Genomic DNA, 8,853 nt, shown 5'->3' on the forward strand with positions numbered 1-8,853 from the left:
ACCAGAAAAATGTCAAAATAAGGCATGACTCAAGTGGTATAATGCCAAGTGTGAGTTCAAGCCCATATACTGACAAACAAGTGTCTGCCTGGAAATGGTAGACACAACGATGTGATGCTAGCTTGAAAGGGCCAACCAGGGCTCCTCATAGAGGAGAAGATACACAAGATGGAGAGAGACTTGCGGGAAATTGTTCCGAGGGCAGAACATATCCACCGCAAACTGGGAAATGGGGTCCTGCCTGGTCACAGATCCTCCATCATGGATGGTTTAGCTGGATCAGCCTTGAGTGAAACTTGCCAGAATTTGTTCTGAGGGCAGAACATATCCACCTCCAAACTGGGAAATGGGGTTCTGCCTGGTCAAATAACCTCCTTAATGCCTAGTTGAGACGGGTTAGCCCCCATGGCCCAAGGAGAGCAGCATGTCTAAGCCTCAGGACGTCTCATGCCTCATGGAGTAAGGTACCTCACTGTCTGCACGACATGCAGAAATCATTGTTGTGGTACTCGCACTCAGTCTGTAATTGAGCAACAAGCAGTATGTATTTACAGGCTGTCACAGATGGTGAAGCCTTGTGATCACACAAATGAACACATAATGTTTATGAAATCAGTGGCAAAGATCTTTAGAATTAGAAGAAGCTCACAATATTTAGCATAATGATCATATTCAAATTGGCCTAACAAATGTATAATTCAGAAAATAACCATTTACAGCAGCCAGTTAGGTATATTAACACAAAATATTAAGGTAGAGGGCCAAATATTAAAACCTACAGTGACACAAAAAATCACAGATGCACACTTTCATCTAGGGCACACAAAAAGGGGAAGATGGCACAAGTAAAATTCTTAAGCTGCCAAGTATTAAAATACAAAGGAAAGAAAGCAGTGGGCAATGAATAAGGCCCATAAGGTAAAATCAAACCATAGGAGACTTCATAGTACCTATGAGCTCATAGTACCTATGAGCACATGAGGAGGACAGTAAGAACAAGAAGAGTAGCTGGCATAAGATCAGTAGTAAGGATGTGAGGAACACAAAACCTTACTGATAAAATTGAAATTTAAATAGAATAAAGTCATAAAATAAGCATAATTCAATAGGCGTACACATCTAATTCAATAATAGAATAGTATAATAGATATAAAATATGTATTTCATATATAGAAAACATTGTATAGAATGAAATTTCAAAAGAAGAACTTTACATACAAGTCAGGTACATTTAATTATTAGGAACATGTGTAGAAAGCTTTAATATTTTATTTATAAGGGAATTAGTGTAATTATCAGAATTTCCAACTTTACAAATAAACTTTCCTCAGGCCTATTTTAATCTGAATTAGAAATAATCATTAAAGGAAGCCTACACTATTTTTTATTGTTGATCAAGGCAACATTTTATTTGATTAAACCTTTAAGCAGAAATACAAAACTTAATATTTTGTAGTTAAATAAAAATATAATCCATTTTTTGTTTCTGGAAGTAAATTATGAAGAAAAACAGATGTTGCCTACTCCTAATGGTCTCTCAGAAATTGCAACTTTTGCCTGGGAAGATACACAAACAGAAAGCTAACATTCACCTTCAAATACATTTTGTTTTCTTTAAGCCATGACTTATTGAGGCATGAATCAAGTGTTACAATGCCAAGTGTGAGGTTCAAGCCCATGTACTGACAAAGAAGCGTCTGCCTGGAAATGGTAGATACAAAGACGGGATGCTAGCTTGAAAGGACCACAAGATGGAGAGAGACTTGCTGGAAATCATATCCACCCCAAAACTGGGAAATGGGGTCCTGCCTGATCAAAGAAACTCCATCATGACTGGTTGAGCTGAATCTGCCCCCAAGTGAGACTTGCCAGAATTTGTTAACAATTACTAGGTCATTGGGAACACACTTTTTAGTTTCCCATATAAGTATTTTATGGGCTGGGCTCTGGTGGCTCCCTGTAATCCTAGCTACTTAGCAGCTGAGGATCATGGTTCAAAGCCAGGCCAGGGAAGAAAGTCAATGAGATTCTTACTCCAATTCACCACTAGAAAACTGGAAGTGGAGGCTCAAAGTGGTAGAGTACTTGCCTTCAGCAAAAAGAGCTCAGAGACAGCACCTAGGCCTCATGTTCAAGCCCCACGACCGACCAAAACAAGCAATTCGTGGAAGAAGTATCTGGTATTTTTCAGAGTTGTATAAATATAAGAAAATGAAAAATCCACTTTTGGGTTTTTGAACCCAGGGTCTTAGGCATACTGAGTTTCCCAGCCTCAGTTTTAGTTGTAACTACAGGTGGTTGGTAACTGTCTCCTAATCATTATTGCAGGAGTAGGTCCAACATGAGTCCATATATAGCCCTTTTCTGGTCTGGTGGAGACAGTGGGAAATGGTGGTGACCTTGACTTGAAATACTCAGAAGGTGCATGACAAACAAATTCCAAGTATTCCATCTTCCTTGGAAGGTCTTCCTCTGGCCATATGATATAAGACACAGGATCAAACTGATCCGTGGGGCTAAAGAGAGTGGGAATGAGCTACGTCAGTGCTACACTCTTCTCTCAATACTGGTCCTAGATAAAACCCCTGATCTGAGCATAGTAGAGCTTTCCATCTTGTTCATCAATCACAGAAACATCATCACTATTTTGGTAATATACACCCTTGTAGAACATTGATTCTGCAGTGATGATGGTGGAAACAGACTCAGGAGCTTTGATGGGATTTTTTAATTTGAAAATATGTCTTCGCCCTTTTCCTTTAGTGGAAACTTTCTTTCTGGCAGCTTTTTAAATAAATGAATAAATAGAAATAATCAGAAACAAAATAATATAGTACCTTATATGGTGCTTGTCAATACAAAAAGATTAATTCACAGTAAGTCTTGGTGGTCCAAGAGGTGAAAATAGCTCTGGAGCAGCATTATCAAAATGAGCACTAAAACAAAAAATAGTCAATGATTTCAGCCCAAATGACTAGGTTCACAAGTGAAGTAATCTTTGGCCATACTGAAATCCACTGCCCTCTGGATTACTGTAGCTATAATAGCAGTAGCACTGTCACATCCTGAACAGAATTCAGTAAGATTAGCATCTGCAGTTTTTGGTACAATTCTAACATTCATGTTTGTCTGAACACTAAGCTGTGATAAAATTGTGATGAGCTATCAGCCTTGTGATGCCATATGCACACAAATTTATGCCAGTATAACTATCACATGTTAATAGTTTTATCCTCTAAGGCATCGTTATTGCCCCACTGTTACTATTGAACCTGTACTTAAAATGCAGTCACTAACTCTTCAGTGACTAACAAAACGAAATGTAGCATAGATAGAAAGCACCTTTGCCATATGGTTCCCGCATGGATGGAATCTGGTATATATACCACATAACAGTTGGCAAAAATATCTGCATAAAAGTGGAGTGTATGGCATGTGATTCACACTGTGTTCAAAGTAGAAAAAATTACTTGACACCTGAAAACTTGGACGAAATCGAACAAAAGTCCAATTCATATAAATTATAACCAAAAAACTTGGCTTCTGTATAAACATACTCATGTTTATACACATACAGTCAGAAATAGAAACATGGCAACCTCATACTCTAGGTCAGTTATTGTATGTCTGGCATACCAAATTTAATTGGCATACAATGCCTGGAACCATAGCATAAAAATGAGTCTGGAGAAATATATACAATTATAAGCAGTTTGGGTTTCTTTTAGAGTAAATATGAGCTCATGGTGGAAAAATGTTATTTTTCCATACCAGTCCTCTTAAGGCACGAATAAAATAATTAAGAAATTTAAGTTATTAAAAAAATAGCAGCTAATAATGCTTGATATGAAATGTATTCATTACCATATTCATGTAACTGTAACTCCTCTGTTCAGTATTTTTACAATCAAGAACAAAAAACAAAAATGAACAAAAAAATAATAAAATAAATTAGCATGCCATTGAAAATGTTGAATAAATACAGAGGATTTTATCTAAGGGGATTCAGTATCCAGGTACAGATGATAGGTAGCACCAAAGCTACCTATCTCCATCATCATCCAGAAAATGTTGCTGGCTGGAATCTCAAAAATGAACTCTGTGCTCTTTGCAAAGAACAAATTCCCTGCTCACATAATCTTCAGTGAGACTCAGGGAGGGAAGGGAGGATACAATTCTCAATCACTGTGATGATAATGAATTGATACCCTCGTTTTTCCAAAGCGCTTGTTATATTTATTCCTGAACTTATGTCTTGATTTCTGAGTTCTAAACATAGCTCTAGAAAATGTGTCCTGCCTTCATGCAGCAGGTATAGAGCAAATGGTAATGGAATAGATTAATTTGTACATTCCATTCACAAATGTCTTGCTACCTCTTCACTTGAAGTTTTCTTTTGGTTAATGAGTACAAGGATGTAATTGTGTTATGTCTTTAGTGAGGGTGTTTATGAAGACAATGACCATTTGGATTTTTAGTCACTAGAAGCAGGAAAAGGATTATATTTATAAAGGCGACAGGTGAATTGAAAGTGAATAGATGTACTGTGTGGTAGAAGATGAAGTGAACTTTTTGAGTGAGCTGTTGGAGGAGTTTAGTTTCCCTCAGTCTCTAGATAAGTTCTTGCTAACCAGTAGATAATATTGGTTATTGAATAATATTAGTTATTTATCTTATTTATTGTGGTAGGAAGCAAGAACTGAGAATGAGAAATACTGGTGGCAACTTTTAATATCTCATAATAGTACTTTCAGTTGAGATAAATATTATTTTATCTTACCAAGCTGCCCTAATTTTATTGTTTGCTACACTGAGTAAAAACCCAACGGATTAAAGACCATTTGTGCATTTAGTGCTGTTTATACATATTTTCAATGGGACTTCTAGAAAATCTGTGAGAATTTATATTACTCTGAGTAATACATGAATTTATTTCATTTGATTACAACTATGTTTTATTTTGTCTTTTGTGCCAGTACTGGGGAGGAAACTCAGGGCCTTACTGGTGCTTTGTAGCTTATTGTCCTCTACAACTTGAGCTATACTTCTACTTGTAGCTTTTTGGTGTATGATTAGATATGAGAGTCTTAAGGACATTCTTGCTTGGGCTGTCTTTGAACTAAGATCCTCAGATATCAGCCTTCTGAGATGCTATGATTAAAAGTGTGAGCCACCACTCTTTTTAGTGAGTTTTGAAAAACAACTAAAAAAATTGTAGTATTCATTCATTTTGTTGCCTACACACTTGTATCTAAAGGCTTTAAAACCTTTTATAAAGTTTATTATATTAACTATCAAATGTATTGCAAATTAATTTTTATAAAACATAAACATATCTGTTGGGTCTTCATCCATCCCGTGGAAGATGGACGGGGTCCGAGGAAAGGTAAGTGGGCCACTTGCCCATTCCCCAGCCACCCTTAGCCTCAGAGACAGACAGATGCAGCAGGAAGTCAAGTCAAGCAGGAACTTGTTTATTATTACACAGCAAGCATTTTTAAAGCAAAAAACCGCCCGGTATAAAAAGGGAGGAAAAGGAACCAACGAATCACTGTAGAGGTCACCCTATCATGTGCCTAAGCTTTCTATACTTTCCCTGCTGTCCACGAGCTGTTCACACACTGATGTCACTTCTCCTGATCGTGGTATCCAATAGATTTTAACCCACTCCCTCTCAGCGCCATCTTTGCTGCCCAGGTGCCCCACACATATAAAAATGATTTTTTCAAATATTTTATTGTTTTCTTACTTTTTATTTTTGTGTTTTGCTTTTAGATTTATCCCTGACACCACAGTTAGAAAACTTAATGTCTGTTTTCTTCAAATACTTTCATGCTTCATTTAAACTATATATGAATTTATTTATATTTTAGCTATGAAATACAGATTTAACTGTAGTACCTTTCCTATTATTGCCAGCAACATACTGGTTATTTGTTGGTGTGTGTTTTATGTTAGTACTGGAGCTCAATTCAGGATCTCATTTCCTCAGTTAGCTTCTTTGTTCAAATCTGGAGTTCTACCACTTGCATCACAATTTCATTTTTTTGCTGTTCAATTGGAGTAAAGGGGTCTGATTGACCTTCTGGCTGTCTTTGAACTGCAGTCCTCATATCTCTGTCTCCTGAGTTATTAGGATTACATGTGTGAGCCTCCAGTAGCTGGCTAGCAGTTAGGTATTGTTATTACCATTATTTTCTCTCTAGTTGAAACCACATATTTTAAAAACAGGAGATTTGATTGAGGGCTTTGCCTCATTTCACTTATTTTCTCTTGGTTTTGATTTATTTTTCCTACCACTGAGTTTAGGGATCTGTGGGTGGGATAAATTGATAAAAACTGATAAAAATCAAAAGACTTGCTGACTTCTTTCTTTTTGCTTATGTGGTGCTTAGGAATCAAACCCAGGGCCTCAGGCATGCAAGGCAAGTGCTCTACCACTGAGCCAACTTCCCAGCCCAATTTGCTGACTTCTTATTCCCTCTCCTGACCCAGCATTCTTCCTTCTCTATGTACTTTTCCACTTTGACTTTCTTCTATGTGGTTTCTTGGTTATATGCCAAATTTAATCTTCCCTTATTCCCCTTAAGAATCTGTTGCTATGTTATGTGTCCCTGAGTTGTTATTTTTATTTTTTCTTTAAGTAGATCACATACAAACTTTTTTACTCTTATGTTTGGTTGGTTTTGTTTTCCCATAGAATTTTACTATTTTATCACAGGCTGTCAATAAAACTTAATTGTTCTGCCTTAGCCCCTAGCATGTTGAAAATAAGAAGCATTTGTCACCATGCAAGTAGTTTCTTATTTTTATTTTTTATTTTCAGGCTTGTTGTGTACTTATTTACCAATTTTTGTACATATCATACTATTGTGTTGGAATCAAGGACTTTTTAAAATACAGGATATGACTTTCTTAGCACTTCAGTGTTGTTTGAATTCATTTTCTCTGTGTTTGTCATAGATCATCTCTTAAATATATGTGCAACTCTTTTGACTTTTATTGTCATTACATCACTCAATATTCAATTTACTTTAACTCAAGTACATGAAATTTGTTCATGATTTTTCTTGTACCCTGTAACCCTAACAGAATCTATCCTGTACCCCTGACTTTTGAAAAAATAAGTAATTAATATACAAGTTTTCCTGAGAGACTTTCCATTCTAGAAGGTTATAATTCATCCGAGTAGGAGTAGTTTAGAGATGAAGGGAAGTTCTGTTGGAATAATTGTAAGTATTTTACGATATATGTTAGGAAGTATTGAGAGTTGGTATTTACAGGACAGGTTAGTGGGGAGATTAAATGAGTTATTCAGGGGAGGGGAAAGGTATGTAATGTTGTATTGACCCGGTATTGTGAAAGTGTGGAGAAAAGAATAAGTGCGTACACAGATGTTTAGGTGCAAACTTCAGTAATAGAGAGTCTGAGAGAATGATAAGGAAAAAAGAGAAAGGATAATAGAAGAAGAGAAAGAAGTACATTAGCCAACAGGACATTCAGAAGCAGGAAACAGAAGACTGAAATAAAAAAACAAAGCAAAGGAAATAGAACAGAAAAACAAAGTATCATTATTTGAGCAGATTATTAGGAGGTAGTTTGTTATTGATAAAAATTAGGGAATGGAGGTGGGAGATACATGAGTAATATATATTACCGTATACAGCTATGAAGAGGGACTGAAACTCAGATATGTGATAGCAATAATTGGTGGGAATTATGGTTCTGATAAGATGGTTTCCATTAAAGAAGTGTGAGAAAGAAATACAGGGGGAAAAGTGTGGTGATATGAAGCTCAAGAATTAAATGGAGAAGGTTTATTGGTAAGATTCTTATCTCTAAAACCACCAGAAAACTAGAAGTGGAGCTGTGGATCAAAGTAGTAGAGCACCATCCATGAACTAAAAAAGTCAGAGACAGTGCCGAGGCCCAGAGTTCAAACCCTGTGACTGCAAAAAAAAGAAAAAAAGAAGAAAGAAAGAAAGAGGAATAATTGGTGGTAATTATAGTTCAGATATAATCGTTTCCCTTAAAGAAGAGCAAGGAAGAAAAAATGGGGAAAAGTGGTAAGATTGAAAAGTGAATCACCTCCTTCTGATTTACAACTTGGAGAAACCAGAGTTAATCTTTTACAGATTAATAGCTAATAGGCTTACAAAGAGTAATTTTAAAAATCTTTAGCTGTAGCTTTCCTTTTTAAACCAGACTCTGGGAGACAGTGTACTGTGGTTCCCCAAAATACTTTTTCCTATAGTAGTATCTGTCAATGGTGTTTTCAGGCTGTTGTAAGATGGCTTCCCATTCTCCTCTCTAGGTTTCTGGGATCCCTTAACATTTTGAACAGTTGGGATCTACAGTCAAATTTGAAAGAGATTAAGTTGTAGAAACCATGGTTCAGATGTGATGGTTTCCACTTTAAAAAGAAAAAGAGAAAGAAAACAAACAGAAAGGGAGGGGGCAATATGGAAGTCAAGAAATACATAGATGGTTGATTGGTGTGACTGATAAGTCTGTCAGCGGCAATGAACAAACAGACCGCCCAATACATTTGAACTAATAAAGTGTCAATGACTGATTGTCTTTCATACAGCAATTGTGAATTCTTAGTTGATTTTATAATGTCTTCTTTGTACATTGCAACAAGTTGCAATGATGTTTACTTTTGCTACCCTATGAAGTACTCTTAAGTGGACCTCTTAAAATATTTGCTTTTAAGGCTGGGATGGTGGCTCAGTTGTAGAGCATTTGCCTTAAATTCATGAGGCCCTGGGTTCGATTCCTCAGCACCACATAAGCAAAAAGAAAAAAGCTGGAAGTGGCACTGTGGCTCAAGTGGTAGAGCGCTAGCCTTGA

At 36.5% G+C, this 8,853-nt stretch overlaps 1 pseudogene; it reads right to left on the reverse strand.

The window, feature by feature from the left end:
• Window positions 1-2,288: 2,288 nt before the first annotated feature.
• The window catches only part of LOC105997614, a 9,813-nt pseudogene continuing 3,248 nt past the window's right edge, over window positions 2,289-8,853 (reverse strand).

This window comes from Dipodomys ordii, unplaced genomic scaffold, assembly GCF_000151885.1.
Source record: "Dipodomys ordii isolate 6190 unplaced genomic scaffold, Dord_2.0 Scaffold149, whole genome shotgun sequence".
Lineage (NCBI taxonomy): Eukaryota > Metazoa > Chordata > Mammalia > Rodentia > Heteromyidae > Dipodomys > Dipodomys ordii.